The 21,699-nt window shown below is 38.0% G+C and overlaps 1 long non-coding RNA gene across 1 annotated transcript in view; it reads left to right on the forward strand.

Annotated features, from left to right (window-relative positions):
- The window catches only part of LOC136793460 (uncharacterized), a 274,292-nt gene that overhangs the window by 80,729 nt on the left and 171,864 nt on the right, over positions 1-21,699 (forward strand). The window lies entirely within an intron of this gene.

A 21,699-nucleotide genomic window follows, 5' to 3' on the forward strand; every position in this document is an offset into this window, starting at 1 on the left:
TACACAGGGAAAGAAAACAGATCAGTGATTGCCTAGTGCCAACGATGTAATAGATGGACTGGGATGGGGTAGGAGGGAACTTTCTGAAGTGATGTAAATGTTTTATATCTTGATTGTGGGGTGATAGTTACACAAGTATATACATTTGTCCCTGCTCACTGAACTGTACACTTACTTTGTATTTATACATAAATAACCATAAATAACCACTTTTAAAATCTTAGTATTTATGGGTGAAATTACACTTACATTGCATTTATGGATGAAAATTATACCTCAATAAAGTTAATCACCCTCCAGACACAAAAACATGTGATGAGGACCCACATGCAGAGATTCTGATTAAGTAGATCCAACATGGGTTCTTTCCTGGTATCAGCCCATGGGATTCTGAGGAGCAGCTGTGATAGAGAATGTCTCTTGAGCTACTAGAATCTAAGGTGTGCTTTCTTTGATTGGCCTATGAGATTTTGAATCAAGAATTTTTATCTTCTCCATTTAAAATAACAACATAAAACATCATTTTTAGAGGCATAATTAAATTAATTGACCTCTGTGATAGTGTTAGCAAAGACTCTTTGATCTCTGTGGAAAACAAAGTGAATGTTATCTTTTTTTCCCACTTAGCATTGTGCTCCATCCATTCACAAGAATGTAGGTTATTTCCATGCTCTGGAGTATTGGTTCATCTCCATGGTTTTGTGTGTACACTGTTTCTAGCATTAAAAAAAATGCATTTGTGAATGTCCAGTGCTCGAGGGGCACTTTCTCTGGGTGTGCCAGAACTGCCTAATCTTAAGCAAACACGTACCTTTGGAAAGTGTAAAATCTTAGCAGAAGTAAGTAGGGTACTGTGTGTGAAGGCCCTGTGTGACAAGGTCTTAGAGGACATACAGAATTTCAATTTCATGGTCATATTGAATTAGCAGATCTTTTGCCTCAGAATGGTACCATTCCAAAGCAATCTGAATTCCAGTTTGAGCTTTTGAGGAGTCTTAAGCCATTACATCCCAAAGTCCTACACAAAGGCAGCAGATGTAGTCACTACATATCTGGACTCAGTGCTTATATGGTTCCCTATATGCACTTCTTACCCTCTATCACGGCTATCTCCATTTCTAACTTGTGAGCTCCTCTAGGGCAGCAATTGTACAGTTCATGTCTGTGCTACCAGAATTAAGATGTTGTGTGGCCTAGGTAAGGTCCTCAGTAAATGTACATGGAATGAGCTAATGAACTTCAGAAACCAAGCAATCATAACTGCATATTGGAATACAAAAAATACAAGTGAGTTTAAAAATGCAGTGACCTTCAGAATTCATTACTTTGTACTAAACATTGTTTCCCTCTTTTGGATTATTTTTGGGTTACTGTCCCAAAAGTTGGATTACATAGCCAAAGAGTATGAAAATTTCTCAAAGCGTCTACTGCATACAGAGCATTAGGTTGTGCTCTACATAGGAAATGTAAGAGGCTATGCAGCTAACATATTGGGACAATGGATTGATCTGGTTGACATCACATACCCACTTAATCACTGTTTTCCACGTGAGATCTAAAGGAGGGTCTCTGCTTCAGGTTCCCAGAAATAAAGATCTGTGCTATGAACAAGAAACAGGGAACATGGAAGGGATTTGTACCTGGGAGGGCCCCACAGGGTCCTGCTCGATTTCAGTCTCATGACTATTACTGCAGGTTATGAGGTCTGTTAGATAAGAATTGTGTTTCTTCTTTAAAAGGAATTTTAGAGCAAAAGGAACTTGTAGAATCATAATATGATTTTACACATTTGAATAAAATCTACAGATCTATATAGTTGGGCTGAGAATGCCAACCCCCATGAAGGACAGTGCGACCATTTATGGAGATTCTTATTATCAATTCTCTCTCTTCTCTCCACCATAGACCTGTCTATTCTCCTCTCTTCCAACCTACTTATTGAATATCTTCTGGATTTATCATAGCAAAACATATGTTCACTTTATAGTATTTTGAAAGAAAGAAAAATTAAGATGCAAACACAAAACCAAAACTACAACACTTGCCCCCCATAAATAACCACTTTTTAAATCTATAAACATACACATTCATAACCCAAAAGCAACTCCTGTAAATATTTTAACTTTTTTTCCATCCAGGCCTTTTACTTCATCGTCTTAAGGCCATAACCTATATGTAATATTTGGAATTCTTCTTTTCTTTTTTTAAATGACATTCATTCTATTAAGTTTAATGAATACATAAAAGCAAAAACTATTTAGAAATCAACCATAATGTGGTATTACACCCCAGGTATAGTACTATATAATATTCATGTAAAAATAAGTGTCAGACAATATTGTTAGATACTGCTTTGGAACTTGCTCCTTTCACTTAGCTGTGTTGTTCTATGGATGTCTCTGTGCCCCTTGAATTCACTCTTTCTTTCTCTGCTCTGCTCTCTGTCCCAGAGGCTGGGAGAGACCGTGGAGTAGCCTTGCCCTCTAGCTTCCAGATAGGTCTGGTGAGAGGAAGCCTTGTTAAAAAAAAAAAAAAAAAAAAAAAAAAAAAAAGATCTGTGCTATGGACTGAATGTTTGTACCCCCAAAATTCATTCATATTTTGAAGCTCTAGTCCCCAATGTGATTGTAACAGGAGGTGAGGAATTTGGGAGGCAATTAGGTTTAGAAAGGTCATGAGAGTGGGGCCCTCATGATGAGATTTATACCCTTATAACAAGAGGAAGAGAAAGGAGATCGCTATCTCTGTCTGTGTTTCTCTGTCTCTCTCTCTCTCCACCTCCTTCTCCCTCTCCTTCTCCTTCTCTTTCTCTCATGTGAGGGTATTGCAAGAAGGAAGCCATCTGCAAACCAGGAAGAGAGCTCTCACCAGACACTGAATCTACCATCGTCTTGATCATGGACTTCCCAGCATCCAGAACTGTGAGAAATAAATGTTTGTTTTTTAATCCACCCAGTATATGGTATTTTGTTATATCAGCCCAAACTAAGACAACCTGCACTATTCTATTAAGCAGCAGTCTATATTCAGTCTATATTCTACATATCTCCATAGATTGCTTTGTGTGTGTTTGTGTGTGTGTACAGAAATTCTAACTATTGATATTCTTACCAATGAAATATTCTGCTGTTGAGCTAATAAGATGTAGCAGTTGTGATGAGGGATGTCCAAAAGAATGACAGCTTGCTGACAAAATTTGTTTTACATCTATGTGATCACATTTCAAGTGTTCCTCTTTGGGGTGTTTGTCTCAGTATATAAGTGCCCTTTGTTGTGAAACCTTGGCTCGCTCATCCTTATCAACATTTGTCCAATTTCCAAATTACCATGTATTTCTTCCTCTAAAGTTTATCCTTCACAGATTTCTGTTTTTCCCCTGCCACAGTCTCCAAGGTGCTGGTGAAATTTTTGGCAGAAAGAGGACCATTTTCTTCTCCTGCTCTGTGATCCGAATGCTGACATTTTGCTCTTTGTATTAAATGCTATCTTCCATCCTCCCTGGCCTAGGTACTTTACCTCACAATCAGATATCCCCTGCTGTATCCTGTAATCATGTCTCCAACAAGTGATGGAATTATCAGTACTGTGTTTTTAGGAAGTCCAACCGTTTTATTTGACTTTTATGAGTCCAAATCCCCAGCAACTTCTTTTGTGACATATCTCCACTCTTGATACTCTCATTCTCAAACACCCACATAATGAATTACTTGTTCTTTTTCATTGGGGCTTCATCCAGATGATTCTTGTCTTCTACATGTTCATCATTGCCACTCTCTTGAGACTCTTCTTAGCTGAAGTCAAATCCAAAGCCTTCCGCGTTATCTTCACACTTGACTGGTGTCACTCTCTTCTATGGGTCCATTACATTTATATAGATGCGACATTCTTCCAACTATTCTCTGGCTCAAGACCAGGCCATATCAATTTTTTACATGGTGATAATTCTTTTGTCAAACTGCATTATCTATTGCCTAAGAAAAATGGAAGTGATAGATTTCTTGAAATTCTCCTCTATAACGTTCAAGGCCAGTCTGGGTAAGAACTACACAGAAAATGCTTAAGAAACTTCTTCTTTTTCTTCATGTTTGATAGAAAATTAAATTACTTTGAGCTAAATCTTTCCTCTGATGCTTCATTACCACTCTTTCTTCTACATCAATTTTAATTTTCAAGTTATCTTCTTTCCTTATTTTAGAATGGACTTGAGGACATGGAGAGGGAGAAGGGGAAGCTGGGATGAAGTGAGAGAGTAGCATCGATATATATACACTACCAAATGTAAAATAGATAGCTAGTGGGAAGCAGCTGCATAGCCCAGGGAGATCAACTCGGTGCTTTGTGACCACTAGAGGGGTGGAATGGGGGGTAGGGAGAGAGACGCAAGAGGGAGGGGATATGGGAATATATGTATACATATAGCTGATTCACTTTGTTTTACAGCAGAAACTAACATCAAATTTCCAGATGACTTGGAACAGAATTAATGTTCTTTGTTGCCCTCAGGGTCTAAAATTGTAAGGAGGAAAGGAAGAGAGGATATTCACATTTTCTAAGCATGTATCATATGCCAGGTACTTTGTATCCAATATTTTATGTAATCCCTGAAACAAATCACTGAGATAGGTATTATTAACCTCATTTTTCACATGAAGAAACTTGAGTACTAAATAAGTGAAGTGAGTTACCCAAGATCATACAGTTAAGAATTGGAAGAGCTGAGAGGCAAAGCCAGGTCTGTTTAATACCGTGTCCACTGATATACTCGCAAAAAAAAAAAAAAAAAAATATATATATATATATATATATATATATATATATATATATATATATATATACACACATATACATACATGTGTATCTCCTTCACCATAACTTCCAGTAGGCATTTCATTCTTTACTGGCTCAGAGTATAAAAGCATCTTAGGCTAAACACCATTTGTTTTGGTCTCTTCTGGCCTTAAGGTATGACTCTCTACCTTAAAGGCACCCTCCTTTCTCTGTGCAAAACATTCTGGCCAATGGCCATGCACTGATAATACTAGTAGCTACTCAGCTACTCTCGGTATGTCCACACAGTTATGGTCCTGTCCCACCAATTCTGTGTTATCTTACTAAGTCAGTTGTGTTTTTCCAAAATCTCTTTGTGTTAGTTTCACTTGTTTTTGTAAGTATAATTTTAGTTAAATTTAATACAGTTATATTGACCAACACAATATGAAGACAAAAGAAGTTTGTTTCTATGGAAACTAAGTTACATGCATTGAAAAGACTAAATAAAGGCAGGTCAGTAAATATTGTTGTTGAACTAGATGTAAAAGTTTGTGGACAAAACTGAAAGTTACCCAAGGAGGATAATGCACTTAGCTTGCTTTCCAAATGTCCTTGAGTTCTGCCTCACTTTAAATAAACTGAAACTGGAAGTCAAAGATGATGCATGAAGGGTAAGGTTCAGAAAGCAAAAATAAGCAAATGGGGTTACATCAAACTAAAAAACTTCTGTACAGCAAAGGAAACCATCAATAAAGCAAAAAGATAACCTACTGAGTGGGAGAATATATTTTCAAATGATATATCCAATAAGGGATTAATATCCAAAATATATAAAGAACGCATAAAACTCAACAACAATAAAAAACAAACAACCTGGTTAAAAAGTGAGCAGAGGAGCTGAATAGACATTTTCCAAAAGAAAACATACAGGTGACCAACAGCCACATGAAAAGGTGTTCAACATCACTAATTATTAGGGATATTCAAATCAAAACCACAATGAAATATCACCTCACACCTGTCAGAATGGCTATCATCAAAAAGATGGTGAGGGTATAAAATAAATAACTAATAAGAAACTGCTGTATAATAAATAAATAAATAAAATAGAGGCAAAAAAAAGATGGTGAGGATGTGGAGAAAAGGGAACCCTCATACACTGTTGGTGGGAATGTAAATTGGTGCAGCCACTATGGAAGACAGAATGGAGATTCCTCCAAAAAAATTAAGAATATAACTACCATTTGACTGAGCTATCCCACTTCTGGGTGTTTATCTAAAGGATATGAAAACATGAATCTGAAAAATATATGCATCCTTATGTTCATTGTGGCATTATTTAAAATATCCAAGATAAGGAAACAACCTAAGTGCTCATCAGTGGATGAATGGATAAAGAAGATGTGGTATACATACACAGTGGAATACTACTCAACCGTACAAAAAGATGAACTCTTGCCATTTACAACAACATGGATGGACCTTGCTGGTATTATACTAAGTGAAATAAGTCAGATTAAGAAAGACAAATACTGTATAATTTCAATCATATGTGGATTATAGAAAACAAACAAACAAACAAACGTATCAAACCAAAAAAAACAAACTTGTGGATGCAGAAAACAGAGTAGTAGTTACTGGAGGAGGAGGAGTGGGGAGGGGAAGGAAAAATGGGAAAAGGAGATTAGCTGTATGGTTATGAACGAATACTAAATTTTGGTGGTGAGCACATTGTAGCATATACAGAAATATGAAATATAATGTACACTTGACACTGATATAATGTTATAAATCAATGTTAACTCAAAAAAATAAAATTACATTATTCTGATGGAAAATTATAATCAGCCTAAATGATTTACAATAGGGGAATGGTTAAATAAATCATGAAATAGTCATAGCATAGAATATTATACATTTTTGTTTATTGCGTATGTTTATAATTTTTAGTAATGAAAAGTGGAAGACTCATATAGTCTTTTTTAAAATTAATTTTTATTGGAGTATAGTTGCTTTAAAATGTGTTAGTTTCTACTGTATAGCAAAGTGAATCAGCTATATGTATACATACATGCCCTCTTTTTTGGTTTTCCTTCACATTTAGGTCACCACAGAGAATTGAGTAGAGTTCCCTGTGCTATACAGTAGGCTCTCATTAGTTAATCTATTTCATACATGGTATCAATAGTGTATACAAGTCAATCCTGATCTCCCAATTCATCGCACTGCCCCTTTTCCCCCTTGGGATCCATATGTTTGTTCTATACGTCCATGTCTCTACTTCTGCTTTGCAAATAAGATCATCTGTACCATATTTCTAGATTCCATAATTATGTGTTAATATACAATACTTGCTTTTCTCTTTTTGACTTACTTCACTCTGTATGACAGTCTCTCGGTCCGTCTACATATCTACAAATGATGCAATTTCTTTCCTTCTTATCGCGGAGTAATATTCCATTGTATATATGTACCACATCTTCTTTATCCATTCCTCTCTTGATGGACATTTAGGTTGCTTCCATGTCCTGGTTATTGTAAATAGTGCTGCAATGAACATTGGGGTGCATGTTTCTTTTCGAATTGTGGTTTTCCCGGATATATGCCCAGGAATCAGATTGCTGGATAATATGGTAGTTCTATTTTTAGTATTTTAAGGAACCTCCATACTGTTCTCCATCTGTACAAATTTACATTCTCACCAAAAGTGCAAGAGGTTTCCCTTTTCTCCACACCCTCTCTAGCATTTACTGTTTGTAGATTTTTTGATGATGGGCATTCTGACCAGTGTGAGGTGACACCTCATTGTAGTTTTGATTTGCATTTCTCTAATTATTAGTGATGTTGAGCATCTTTCCATGTGTTAGTTGGCCATCTGTATGTCTTCTTTGGAGAAATGTCTATTTAGGTCTTCCACTCATTTTTTGATTGGGTTGTTTGTTTTGTTGTTGTTGTTGAGCTGCACGAGCTGTTTGTATATTTTGGAGATTAATCATTTGACAGTTGCTTTGTTTGCAAATAATTTCTCCCATTCTGAGTGTTGTCTTTTCTTCTTGTTTATGGTTTGTTTTGCTGTGCAAAAGCTTTTAAGTTTAATTAGGTCCAATTTATTTTTGTCTTTATTTTCATTACTCTAGGAGGTGGATCAAAAAGATCTTGCTGCGATTTATGACTGAGTGTCCTGCCTATGTTTTCCTCTAAGAGTTTTACAGTATCCAGCCTTACACTTAGGTCATTAATCGATTTTGAGTTTATTTTTGTGTATGGTGTTCGGGAGTATTCTAATTTCATGCTTTTACATGTAGCTGTCCAGTTTTCCCAGCACCACTTATTGAAGAGACTGTTTTTTCTCCATTTTATATTTTTGCCTCTTTGTCATAGATTAGGTGATGATAGGTGCATGGGTTTATCTCTGGGCATTCTATCCTATTCCATCTATCTATATTTCTGTGTCTGTGCCAGTACAATAATTTCTTGATTACTGCAACTTCTAGTATAGCCAGAAGTCAGGTAGCCTGATTCCTCTGGCTCTGTTTTTCTTTCTCAAGACTGTTTGGCTAGTCGGGGTCTTTGGAATTTCAATACAAATTGTAAAATTCTCATTCTAATTCTGTGAAAAATGCTATTGGCAATTTGATAGGGATTGCATTGACTCTACAGATTGCTTTGATGAATATAGTCATTTTCTCAGTATCGATTCTACCAATCCAAGAACATGGTATATCTCTACATTTCTTTGTGTCGTCTTTGATTTCTTTCATTAGTATCTTATAGTTTTCTGAGTACAGGTCTTTTCCCTCATTAAGTAGGTTTATTCCTAGGTATTCTATTCTTTTTTTAAACCTATTTATTGGAGTTTAATTGCTTTCCAATGGTGTGTTAGTTTCTGCTTTATAACAAAGTGAATCAGCTATACATATACATATATCACCATATCTCCTCCCTCGTGTGTCTCCCTCCCACCCTCCCTATCCCACCCCTTTAGGTGGTCACAAAGCACCGAGCTGATCTCCCTGTGCTATGCAGCTGCTTCCCACTAGCTATCTATTTTATATTTGGTAGTATATATAAGTCCATGCCACTCTCTCACTTCATCTCAGCTTACCCTTCCCCCTCCCCATGTCCTCAAGTCCATTCTCTACATCCATGTCTTTATTCCTGTCCTGCCCCTAGATTCTTCAGAACCATTTTTTTTAGATTTCATACATATGTGTTAGCATACGGTATTTGTATTTCTCTCTCTGTCTTCACTCTGTATGACAGACTGTAGGTCCATCCACCTTACTACAAATAACTCAATTTCGTTTCTTATGGCTGAGTAATATGCCATTGTATATATGTGTCACATCTTCTTTATCCATTCATCTGTCGATGGACACTTAGGTTGCCTCCATGTCCTGGCTGTTGTAAATAGAGCTGCAATGAACATTGTGGTACATGACTCTTTTTGAATTATGGTTTTCTCAGATTATATGCCCAGTAGTGAGATTGCTGGGTCGTATGGTAGTTTTATTTTTAGTTTTTTAAGGAACCTCCATACTGTTCTCCATAGTGGCTGTATCAATTTACATTCCCACCAACAGGGCAAGAGGGTTCCCTTTTCTCCACACCCTCTCCAGGATTTATGGTTTGTAGATTTTTTGATGATGGCCATTCTGACCATCATCATGGTGTGAGGTGATATCTCATTGGAGTTTTGATTTGCAGTTCTCTAATGATTAGTGATGTTGAGCATCCTTTCATGTGTCTGTTGGCAATGCGTATATCTTCTTTGAAGAAATGTCTGTTTAGACCTTCTGCCCATTTTTGGATCTACTTGTCTTTTTTTTAATATTGAGCTGCATGAGCTGATTGTATATTTTGAAGATTAATCCTTTGTCATTTGCTTCATTTGCAAATATTTTCTGCCATTCTGAGGGTTGTCTTTTCATCTGGTTTATGCTTTCTTTTGCTGTTCAAAAGCTTTTAAGTTTCCTTAGGGCCCACTTACTTTTGTTTTTATTTCCATTTCTCTAGAAGGTGGGTCACAAAAGATCTTGCTGTGATTTATGTCATAGAGTGTTCTGCCTATGTTTTCCTCTAAGAGTTTTATAGTGTCTGGCCTTACATTTAGGTCTTTAATCCATTTTGAGTTTATTTTTGTGTATGGTGTTAGGGAGTGTTCAAATTTCAGTCTTTTACATGTAGCTGTCCAGTTTTTCCAGCACCACTTACTGAAGAGGTTGTCTTTCCTCCATTGTATATTCTTGCCCCCTTTCTCAAAGATAAGTTGACTATGTGTGCATGGATTTATCTCTGGGCTTTCTATCCTGTTCCACTGATCTATATTTCTGTTTTTGTACCAGTATTATACTCTCTTGATTACTGTAGCTTTGTAGTATATCTGAAGTCAGGGAACCTGATTCCTCCAGCTCCATTTTTCTTTCTCAAGATTGCGTTGGCTACTCTGAGTCTTTTGTGTTTCCATACAAATTGTGAAATTTTTTGTTCTAGTTCTGTGAAACATGCCATTTGTAGTTTGATGGGGATCGTAACAAATCTGTAGATTGCTTTGAGTAGTATAGTCATTTTTACAATGTTGATTCTTCCAGTCAAGAACATAGTATATCTCTCTGTCTGTTTATATCATCTTTCATTTCTTTCATCAGTACATATAGTTTTCTGCATACAGCTCTTTTGTCTCCTTAGGTAGGTTTATTCCTAGGTTTTTTATTCTTTTTGTTGCAATGGTAAATGGGTGTGTTTCCTCAATTTCTTGTATAGATTTTTCATCATTAGTGTATAGGAATGCAAGAGATTTCTGTGCATTAATTCTGTATCCTCTTACTTTACCAAATTCATTGATGGGCTCTTGTAGTTTTCTGGTAACATCTTTAGTATTCTCTATGTATAGTATCATGTCATCTGCAAACAGTGACTGTTGTACTTCTTCTTTTCAAATTTGGATTCCTTTTCTTTGTTTTTCTTCTCTGATTTGCGTGGCTAAAACTTCCAAAGCTATGTTGAGTAATCGTGGTGAGAGTGGGCAACCTTGTCTGCTTCCTGATCTTTGTGGAAATGGTTTCAGTTTTTCCCCATTGAGAACAATGTTGGCTGTGGGTTTGTAAAATATGGCCTTTATTATGTTGAGGTAAGTTTCCTCTATGCCTACTTTCTGTAGAGTTTTTATCATAAATAGGTGTTGAATTTGTCAAAAGCTTTTTCTGCTTCTATTTAGATGATCATATGATTTTTATCCTTCCTTTGGTAATATGGTTTATCACATTGATTGATTTGCATATCTTGAAGACTCCTTGCATTCTGGGGATAAACCCTACTTTATAATGGTATATGATTCTTTTAATGTGCTGTTGGATTCTGTTGGCTAGTATTTTGTGTAGTATTTTTGCATATATGTTCCTCAGTGTTATTGGCTTGTAGTTTTCTTTCTTTGTGACATCTTTGTCCGTTTTGGCATCAGGGTGATATTGGCTTTGTAGAATGGGTTTGGGAGTGTTCCTCCCTCTTCTGTATCTTGGAAGATTTTGAGAAGAATAGCTATTAGCTCTTGTCTAAATATTTGATAAAATTCACCTGTGAAGCCATGTGGTCCTTGGGTTTTGCTCTTTGGAAGATTTTGAATCACAGTTTCAATTTCAGTGTTTGTGCTTGGTCTACTTATATTTCTATTTCTTCCTGGTTCCATCTTAGAAGGTTGTGCTTTTCGAAGAGTTTGTCCATTTCTTCCAGGTTGTCCATTTTATTGGCATATAGTTGCTTGTAGTAATCGCTCATGATCCTTTGTATTTCTTCAGTGTCAGTTGTTACTTCTCCTTTTTCATTTCTAATTCTGTTGATTTGAGTCTTTTCACTTTTTCCTGATCAGTCTGGCTAATGGTTTATCAATTTTGTTTATCTTCTCAAAGAACCAGCTTTTAGTTTATTGATCTTTGCTATTGTTTCCTTCATTTCTTTTTCATTGATTTCTGATCTTATTTTTATGATTATTTTCCTTCTGCTAACTTTGGGGGGGGGTTGTTCTTCTTTCTCTAATGGCTTTAGGTGTAATATTAGGTTATTTATTTGAGAGATTTCTTGTTTCTTGAAGTAGGATTGTATTGCTCTAAACTTCCCTCTTAGAACCGATTTTGCTGCATCTCATACGTTTTGGGTCATCGTGTTTTCATTGTCATTTGTTTCTACTTATTTGTTAATTTCCTCTTTGATTTCGTCAGTGATCTCTTGGTTATTTAGTAGTGTATTGTTTAGCCTCCATGTGTTTTTATTTTTTAGTTTTTTCCTGTAATTGATTTCTAGTCTCATAGTGTTGTGTTTGGAAAAGATACCTGATACGATTTCAGTTTTCTTAAATTTACCAAGGCTTGATTTGTGTCCCAAGATATGATCTATCCTGGAGAATGTTCCATGAGCACTTGAGAAGAATGTGTATTCTGTTGTTTTTGGATGGAATGTCCTATAAATATCAATTAAGTCCATCTTGTGTAATGTATCATTTAAAACTTGTATTTCTTTATTTCTTTTCATTTTGGATGATATGTCCATTGGTGAAAGTGGGGTGTTACAGTCCCCTACTATGATTGTGTTACTGTCGATTTCCCCTTTTATGGCTGTTAGTATTTGCCTTATGTATTGAGGTACTCCTATGTTGGGTGCATAAATATTTACAATTGTTATATCTTCTTCTTGGATCGATCCCTTGATCATTATGTAGTGTCCTTCTTTGTCTCTTGTAATACTTTTTATTTTAAAGTCTATTTTGTCTAATATGAGAATTGCTACTCCAGGTTTCTTCTGATTTCCATTTGCATGGAATATCTTTTTCCATCCCCTCATTTTCAGTCTGTCTGTGTCTCTAGTTCTGAAGTGGGTCTCTTGTAGACAGCATATATATGGGTCTTGTTTTTGTATCCATTCCGCCAGTCTCTGTCTTTTGCTGGGAGTATTTAATCCATTTACATTTAAGGTAGTTATCAATATATATGTTCCTATTATCATTTTCTTAATTGTTTTGGGTTTGTTATTGTAGGTCTTTTCCTTCTCTTGTGTTTCCTGCCTAGAGAAGTTCCTTCAGCGTTTGTTGTACAGCTGGTTTGGTGGTGCTGAATTCTCTTTTGCCCGTCTGTGAAGGTTTTAATTTCTCCATCAAATCTGAATGAGATTTTTGCTGGCTTGAGTAATCTTGGTTGTACATTTTTCTGTTTCAGCACTTTAAGTATGTCCTGCCACTCCCTCCTGGCTTGCAGAGCTTCTGCTGAAAGATCAGCTGTTGACCTTATGAGGATTCCCTTGTCTGTTATTTGTTGTTTTTCCCTGGCTGCTTTTAACATTTTTTATTTGTATTTAATTTCTGATAGTTTGATTAATATGTGTCTTGGCGTGTTTCTCCTTTGATTTATCCTATATGGGACTCTCTGTGCTTCCTGGACTTGATTGACTGTTTCCTTTCCCATATTAGGTAAGTTTTTAACTATAATCTGTTGAAATATTTTCTCAGTCCCTTTTTTTTTCTCTTCTTCTTCTGGGACCTCTATACTTTGAATGTTGGTGCATTTAATGTTGTCCCAGAGGTCTATGAGACTGTCCTCAATTCTTTTCATTCTTTTTTGTTTATTCTGCTCTGCGGTAGTTATTTCTACTATTTTATCTTCTAGGTCACTTATCCATTCTTCTGCCTCAGTTATTCTGCTATTGATTCCTTCTAGAGAATTTTTATTTCATTTATTCTGCTGTTCATCATTGTTTATTTTCTGTTTATTTCTTCTAGATCCTTTTTGAACGTTTCTTGTATTTTCTCCATTCTATTTCCAGGATTTTGGTTCATTTTTACTATCATTACTCTGAATTCTTTTTCATGTAGACTGTGTATTTCCTCTTCATTTGTTTGTTCTGGTGGCTTTTTACCTTGCTCCTTCATTTGCTGTGTGTTTCTCTGTCTTCTCATTTTGCTTAACTTACTGTGTTAGGGGTCTCCTTTTCACAGGCAACTGTTTCGTTGTTCCCGTGTATTTGGTGTCTGCCCTCAGTGGCTAAGGTTCGTTCAGTGGGTTGTGTAGGCTTTCTGTTGGAGGGGACTAGTGCCTGTCTTCTGGAGGATGAGTTTGGATCTTGTCTTTCTCTTGATCTGACAGCATCTGGTGGTGTGTTTTGGGGGTATCTGTGACTTTGTTATGATTTTATGCAGCCTCTCTACTAATGGGTGTGGTTGTGTCCCTCCCTTGCTAGTTGTTTGGCATAGGGTGTCCAGCACTGTAGCTTGCTGATTGTTGGATGGAGCTGGGTCTTAGCATTGAGATGGAGATCTCTGGTAGAGCTCTCACTGTTTGATATTACATGGAGCCGGTACATCTCTCTGGTGGACCAATGTCCTGAACTTGGCTCTCCTACCTCAGAGGTACAGGCCTGACACCTGGCAGAGCACCAATGCCCTGTCAGCCATATGGCTCGGATAATAAGGAAGAAAAAAAGAAAGAAAGAAAGAAAAATAAAATAAAATAAAGTTATTAAAATAAAATATAATTATTAAGAAAGCAGAGAGCAGCCAAACCAGAAAACAAATCCACCAATGATAAAAAGTGCTAAAAACTATACTAAAAAACCCCCCCAAAAACCCGGACAGACAGAACTGGAGGATAAATGGTAAAAGCAAAGCTGTACTGACGAAATCACACAAAGAAGCATGCACATACACTCTCACAAAACGAGGAAAAGTAAAAAATATATATATATCATTGCTCCCAAAGTTCACTGCCTCAATTTTGGGGTAATTCATTGTCTATTCACGTATTCCACAGATGCAGGGTACATCTAGTTGATTATGGAGATTTACTTACTGCTCCTGAGGCTTCAGGGAGCGACATCCATTTGTCTTCTCTGTTCCCATAATTCCTTGGGTTCACCTTTGGATTTGGCCTCAGCTCTGCATTTGGGTTGCCTGAGGGAGTCTGTTCTCTGCCCAGAGAGGACAAGGTTAAAATAGCAGCTGATGAGGGGGCTCTGGCTCACTCAGGCCAGGGAGAGGTAAGGGTACCGAATGCGGGTCAAGCCTGCAGCGGCAGAGGCCAGCGTGACATTGCACCAGCCTGAGGCATTCCATGTGTTCTCCCAGGGAAGTTGTCCCTGGATCACGGGACCCTGGCAGTATTGGGCTGCACAGGCTCCCAAGTGGGGAGGTGTGGATAGTGACCTGTGTTTCCACACAGGCTTCTTGTCATCTTCAGCAGCAGCCTTAGGGTTTCATGCCCGTCTCTGGTGTCCATGCTGATAGCCGTGGCTTGCACTTGTCTCTGGAGCTCGTTTAGACAGTGCTCTGTATCCCCTCTCCTCATGCAACCCAAAACAATTGTCTCATCTCTTAGGCAGGCCCAGAGTTTTTCCTGGACTCCCTCCCAGCTGGCTGTGGCACACTAGCCCCCTTCAGGCTGTGTTCATGCAGCCAATCCCAGTCCTCTCCCTGGGGTCTGATCTCTGAAACCCAAGCCTCAGATCCCAGCCCCCACCCATCCCAGCCAGCGGGTGAGCAGACAAGCCTCTCCAGCTGCTTATGCTGGTTGGCACTGATCCTCTGTGCAGGAATCTCTCCTCTTTGCCCTCTGTACCCCTATTCCTGTGCTCCTCTCCATGGCTACAAATCTTCCCCACCTCCACCCGTTTCCACCAGTGAAGGGGCTTCCTAGTGTGTGAAAACTTTTCCTCCTTCACTGCTCCCTTCCAGAAGTGCAGGTCCCATCTCTATTATTTTGTCTCTGCTTTTTCTTTTTACTTTTCCCCTACCCAGGTATGTGGGGAGTTTCTTGCCTTTTGGGAAGTCTGAGGTCTCCTGCCAGTGTTCAGTAGGTGTTCTGTAGGAGTTGTTCCACATGTGGATGTATTTCTAATGTATGTGTGGGGAGGAAGGTGATCTCCATGTCTTACTCTTCCATCTTGATGGTCCTCCCCTCATTTTTACAGCTTTCATTGAATTTTTTACAATATTGCTTTTGTTTTATGTTTTGTTTTTATGTCCACAAGGCATGTGGGACCTTAGCTCTCTGACCAGGGATTGAACCCACATCCCCTGCATTGGAAGGTGAAGTCCTAACCACTAGACCACCAGAGAAGTCCCTCATTTCAGTTATTATGTTGTTCATCACTGTTTGTTAGTTCTGTAGTTCTTCTATCTCCTGTTAAACATTTCTTGTATCTTCTCAATCTGTGCCTCCCTTCTATTTCTGAGATCTTCATTCATCTTTACTGTCATTACTTTGAATTCTTTTTCAGATAGATTACTTTTTTCCTCATCATTTATTTGGTCTTGTGAGTTTTTACCTTGCTCCTTCATCTGCAACATATTTCTCTGTCATCTCATTTTGTCTAACTTACTGTGTTTGTGGTCTCCTTTCAGCATGCTGCAGGGTCTTGCTCTTGCTTCTGGTTCGTACCCTCTGGTTGTTGAGGTTGGTCCAGGGGCTTGTGTAGGCCTCTTGGTGAGAGGGACTGGTGCCTGCACTCTGGTGGGTGGAGCTGAGTCTTGTCCCTCTGATGGGCAGGCCTGCATCAGGGATTGTGCTTTGGGGTATCTGTGAGCTTAGTACAACTTTAGGCAGCCTGTCTTGCTGATTGGTGGGGCTGTGTTCCTGTCTTTCTGGTTGTTTGGTGAGAGGCGTCCAGCATTGGAGCCTGCAGGCATTTGGGTGAAACTGGGTTTTGGTGTCAAGATGGGTACCTCTGGGAGTGCTCAGGCCTATTAACATTTTCTGGGGCCAGGAATTATCTGGTGTTCCAGCATCCTGGACTCAGCACTCCCATCCCAGAGGCCCAGTCCCAACCCCTGGCCAGGGAACCAAGACCCCTCAAGCCAGGCAGTGCAGCCAAAAAAAAAAAAAAAAAGAAAGAAAAGAAACAGTCAAGCAAAACCCAAGACAAACAGTAAAAAAAACAAAGAAACAACAACAACAGCCAAAAGAAAAGGAAAAGAAAGCAAACAGACAAACAAAACCCAAGACAAGTGATAAAAGCAAAACAAAATAAACAAAAACAAACTATGAAACAGACCCCAAAAAACAAAGAAAACAAAATAAGAGAACAACCAACCAAACAAAAAAAACCCAAAATGAAAACAAGCAATAAAAACAAAACACACACAAAAAGAAAAACAGAAAGCAAACTAAAAAAAGAAAAACGAAGAAAATGTAAAACAAACACGGAAAAACAATCAAAAAAAGATAAAAATAAAACAAGAAAAAAACAACAAAAAAGTAAAGTAAAAATAATGAAATAAAAATACATTAAAAAGTTAAAAAAAGAAAAAATAAATAACAACAGAACAAAGCAAAACAAAAAATAGTAATAATAATATTTTCCTGGGGCCTCCACTGTCAGTGTCCTTGCCCCCACAGTGAGCCACAGCCAAACCCTGCCTCCCCAGGAGGCTCTCCGATACCTCTAGGTAGGTCTCTGGACCCACTGTGAGCACTGTGGGGGCAGCTCAGACTCTGACCTGGCACAACTCCCATGTGTACTTGCCCACAAAGTCCACAGCAGCCAAAGTTAGACTGGTGTCAGTTGTGGGAGCACTTGCCCATTCAGATATTCCACAGATGCAGGGTTTACCACGCTGATTGCAGGGATTTAATCCACAGTTTGTGCAGGTGCAAGGAAGAGATTTCTGTTCCTCTTCCTTAGTTGCACAGCCCCTGGAGCTCAGCTTTGCTTTTGGCCCCACCTCTGTATGTGGGCCACCCTCAGGTATCTGTTCCCTGCCCAGGTGAGAGGGGCCAAAAGCAGTAACTTACTTGCTCAGGCTGGGGAAGGATGAGGCAGCCACAACTAGGGCATGTGCAAAGTGCCTGTGATAGCAGAGACTGGAAGGAAGTTGCAACAGCCAATGGTGTGCTTGCTCTGGTGGGAGTCCCTCCCAGTGCCCACAGAGGCAGGGGCTGGCATGTGGGGAGAGAGTCTGGGATGTAGACTCTACCCCTTGCACACCACTCAACAGTGGCACTTTGCTTCTATGGTGGCCCAGGCTTCTTCTGCAACTTTCCCAGTTATGGGCATCCTTACTCCATCCCTTCAAGCTGTCTCTTCACAACCAACAGCTGTCTCTTCCCTGGGTCCACTCTCCATACCCCACTTTCCAGCTCCCAGGCCCCCACTCTACCAGGGGACACGTGACTCATGCTGGGGTGTGCAGGGCTGCAGCATGGACCATGAGCACAGTTCTTACTTTGTCCTGCCTTCCACAGACTGGTTACTGCATTCCCCTCTGATTCCCCAAAGGTCTCTTTCTGTCCCAGCTGAGTTCCCCACCATGAATGGGGCTTTTCTGAGTGCAGGAACCTCTCTTCACCTTCAGCTCCCTGCCAGGGGTGCTGGTCCCTTCCTGTTTCCTCTTTTCTTTTTTTCTTCCTTTCATCCTATGCAGTTGAGTGGGGATTTTTCTTGTCCTTTTAAGTGTCCGAGGTCTTCCACTAGTGTTCAGCAGGTGTTCTGTGAAAATCATTCCATTTGTAGATGTATTCTTGATATACTTGTGAGGTGAGGTGAATTTCACGTCCTCCTATTCTGCAATCTTGACTACTCCCGCCCAAGACTCATATAATCTTAAGCCATTCTTTCACAATGAGTTATTTAGTACCTACTTTGCTCTTGGCATTGCTTTAGGCATTTGGGAAACATCATTGAACAAAACTGACAAGATTCTGCCTTCTTGGAGCTTACATTGAAGGGGTGAGGAAAAGACACACAAAAAACAATAAACATAATAAATAAGAAAAGTTTTTAATAGATTAAAGGTGGCAAGTGTTGAAGAAAACAAAAGTAGAGCAGGATAGGGAAGCTGGAAGTACTGGGGGTGGGGTGAGGGCATGTTGCAAAGCTAAACAGGGGTGCAAAGACTTGAAGGCATAGGGCTTAGCAACACTGATATCAAAAGGAATACATCTATGTGAAAAGTACATCTAAGACCTCACCTGTTACATTTCTAGTTTAACTTTTATATTACATGTATATCCTTATATATATTCTTTATATATCTCATATTTTCATAGAAAAAATATACCAAAATATCACAATGGCTATCTGTGGAAAGTGGGATTGTGGTGATTTTTTTAATTTTATCTTTTATATACTTTACTGTATTTTCTAAATTTTATAACATGAGTAGGCCCAGTTTTATTATCAAGAATAAAACAATATATGATATTGTTTAAAAATGTGAGGTTCATTTAAAAGTGATTATTCAGAACACAATCAATCCATAATCAAAGAAAGGGTCTTGTCCCCTACATCAAAAGATTAGTTAAGGAATATATCTTTGCAAATAAGTCAAAATAGAGTATTCTGAAAAATGAAGTGTTAAGGGGCTGTGTGTGCTTAATGACTCTTTGCTTTAATTGATGTATTTTTAATTTTAAAAATTTCAATTATTTATTTAATTGAAGTATAGTTGATTTGCATTGTTTCAGGTATACAGCAAAGTGATTGTTTCACATATATATATTCTTTTTCAGATTATTTTCCATTATAAGTTATTGCAAGATATTGAATATAGTTCCCTGTGCTATACAGTAGGTTATTGTTGTTGGTCTATTTTAAATATAGATGTGTGTCTCTGTTAATCTCATATTCCCAATTGAGTTCCCCCCCTTTCCTCTTTGCTAACCACTAATCTGTTCTCTATGTCTGCGAGTCTGTTTCTGTTTTGTAGATAAGTTCATTTGTGTCATAGTTTAGATTCAACATATAAGTGATATCACATGATATTTGTCTTTCTCTGTCTGACTCACTTCACTTAGTATGATAATCTCTAGATACATTCATATCGCTGCAAATAGCATTATTTCATCCTTTTTATGGCTGAGTAGTATTCCATTTATATATATATATATATATATATATATATATATATATATATATATATATATACCACATCCTCTTTATCCATTCATCTGTTGATGGACATTTAGGTTGCATCCATGTATTAGCTATTGTAAATAGTGCTGTTATGAACACTGGGGTACGTGTATCTTTTCAAATTAGAGTTTTAATTTTTTCCACATATATGCCCAGGAGTAGAATTGTAGCAACATATGGTTGTTCTACTCTTACTTTTTTAAGGAACCTCCATACTGTTCTCCATAGTGGTTGCACCAGTTTACATTCCTACCAACAGTGTAGGAGGGTTCCCTTTTCTCCACACCCTCTCCAGCATTTATTATTTGTTGACTTTTTAATGATGGCCATTCTGATTGGTGTGAGGTGGTACCTCGTTGTAGGTTTGATTTGCATTTCTCTAATAATTAGTGATGTTGAGCATCCTTTCATGTGCCTGTTGGCCATTTCTCTGGAGAAATGTCTATTTAGGTCTTCTGCCCATTTTTTGATTGAGTTGTTCATTTCTTTTTGTATTAAGCTGTATGAGCTGTTTGTATACTTTAGAAATGCTTTAATTGATGCTTTAAATTAAATATCCAATATCAGTCCCTGATGGTATTGGTTAAAAAGGTATTCATCATACAGAGTCCTGCTTAAGATTTTATGTTGAACAAGGTGAAGGAGAAGGAGAAATTGGGGAGGGAAAGGAGGATGGGGACGATAAGAAGGAGAAGAAGAAAAAGAAGTAGAAGGAGGAGGAGAAGACAGAGAAGCATCTAGTGCTTCTAGACTTTTTAATTTCCAAACTTTTTTAAACCGATACTTTTGTAAAATAAAACAGAAACTTCATAACAATGTGAAATTGCTCTATATTTCTAAATGTTTGTCTCAGTTTCTAAACTTATCTCACCTCAATCCCTCTGCTGACCGGTAACAACTAGTTTTGTGATTAGCAGAGGTCAGCAAACTACACTTTGAGTGCACTGACTGGACTATTGTGGTGTCACAGCAAAGCCACAAACCCAACCCTGAAGGTGGAACAAAGAGCTAGGTTCATTCAACCAGACAGTATAACTGGGATATGTTTTAGCAGTATCAGATGCATGAAAAGCCTGAAGTTTCCTCCATGATCAAAGGTTAGGATATTACACATATACAGAATAAAAGAGCCCAGGTATCATGTCTTAAGTTTCATAACCACACCTCAAATCCTCATATTCTTGTGTATGTTGAATACCTGATTTTCTTTATGTTTCTCTTGATTTATTTTGGACTCCTGGCACCTACCCAGTGTGTCACTTTAACAGCCTTCTGTCTCAGAAAGTTTTAACCTCTGACATGTTCTATATCATCAATGGGGGTAGCTAGGAGGCAAAAGTTAGTATACTGTTTCATGAATTGTATCAATGGGACACTAAGCTGAGAGAGATTAATTGAGTCATCTAGTATTACTCAACAAGTCAGCAGAAGATAAACTAAAAATAACTTTTCTGTTTTGAGAGATGGCAATTGTTTTATTCAATTTGGTTTACTGAATACCTACCCTGTTTCAGGCATTATACTAGGCTAGAGCTACAGAGACTAATAAAACATAGTTCCTGTACATGGTAAAGAGTTCAGATCATCTTGGATAACACTGACAAATATCCTTATAATTATAATTAATTGTGATAAGTGATACAATAGCAAAGTAAAGTGCTACAGGATCCTAGAGGAGAGAAGGGAATAATTTTACCTAGAAAGGTGGAAGAATTATGAAATAATTCACAGAGAATGTAAGACCTGAGATGGAGCCTTTAAACAGTGTCAAATGTCTGTAGGAAGAGAGAATGGAACAGATATTACAAGGAGAGGATGTAACATGTACAAAGACAAGAGTCATGCAAATCCATACACTGGCCAAAGAATGACAAAGTTTTCAGTGTACCTGGGATGTAGGGTGTTCAAAAGATGGTGAGCAAGTAGGGGATGATGATTCTTACTTCTGGAAATGTAGGTGAGTGCAGGTGGTAGAGGATCTTAGATGCTGAAGAACTTAAGCTTTGCTGGGGAGCCTCTGTAGGGCTCAGAGCAGGACAA

Source organism: Kogia breviceps, chromosome X, assembly GCF_026419965.1.
Source record: "Kogia breviceps isolate mKogBre1 chromosome X, mKogBre1 haplotype 1, whole genome shotgun sequence".
NCBI lineage: Eukaryota > Metazoa > Chordata > Mammalia > Artiodactyla > Physeteridae > Kogia > Kogia breviceps.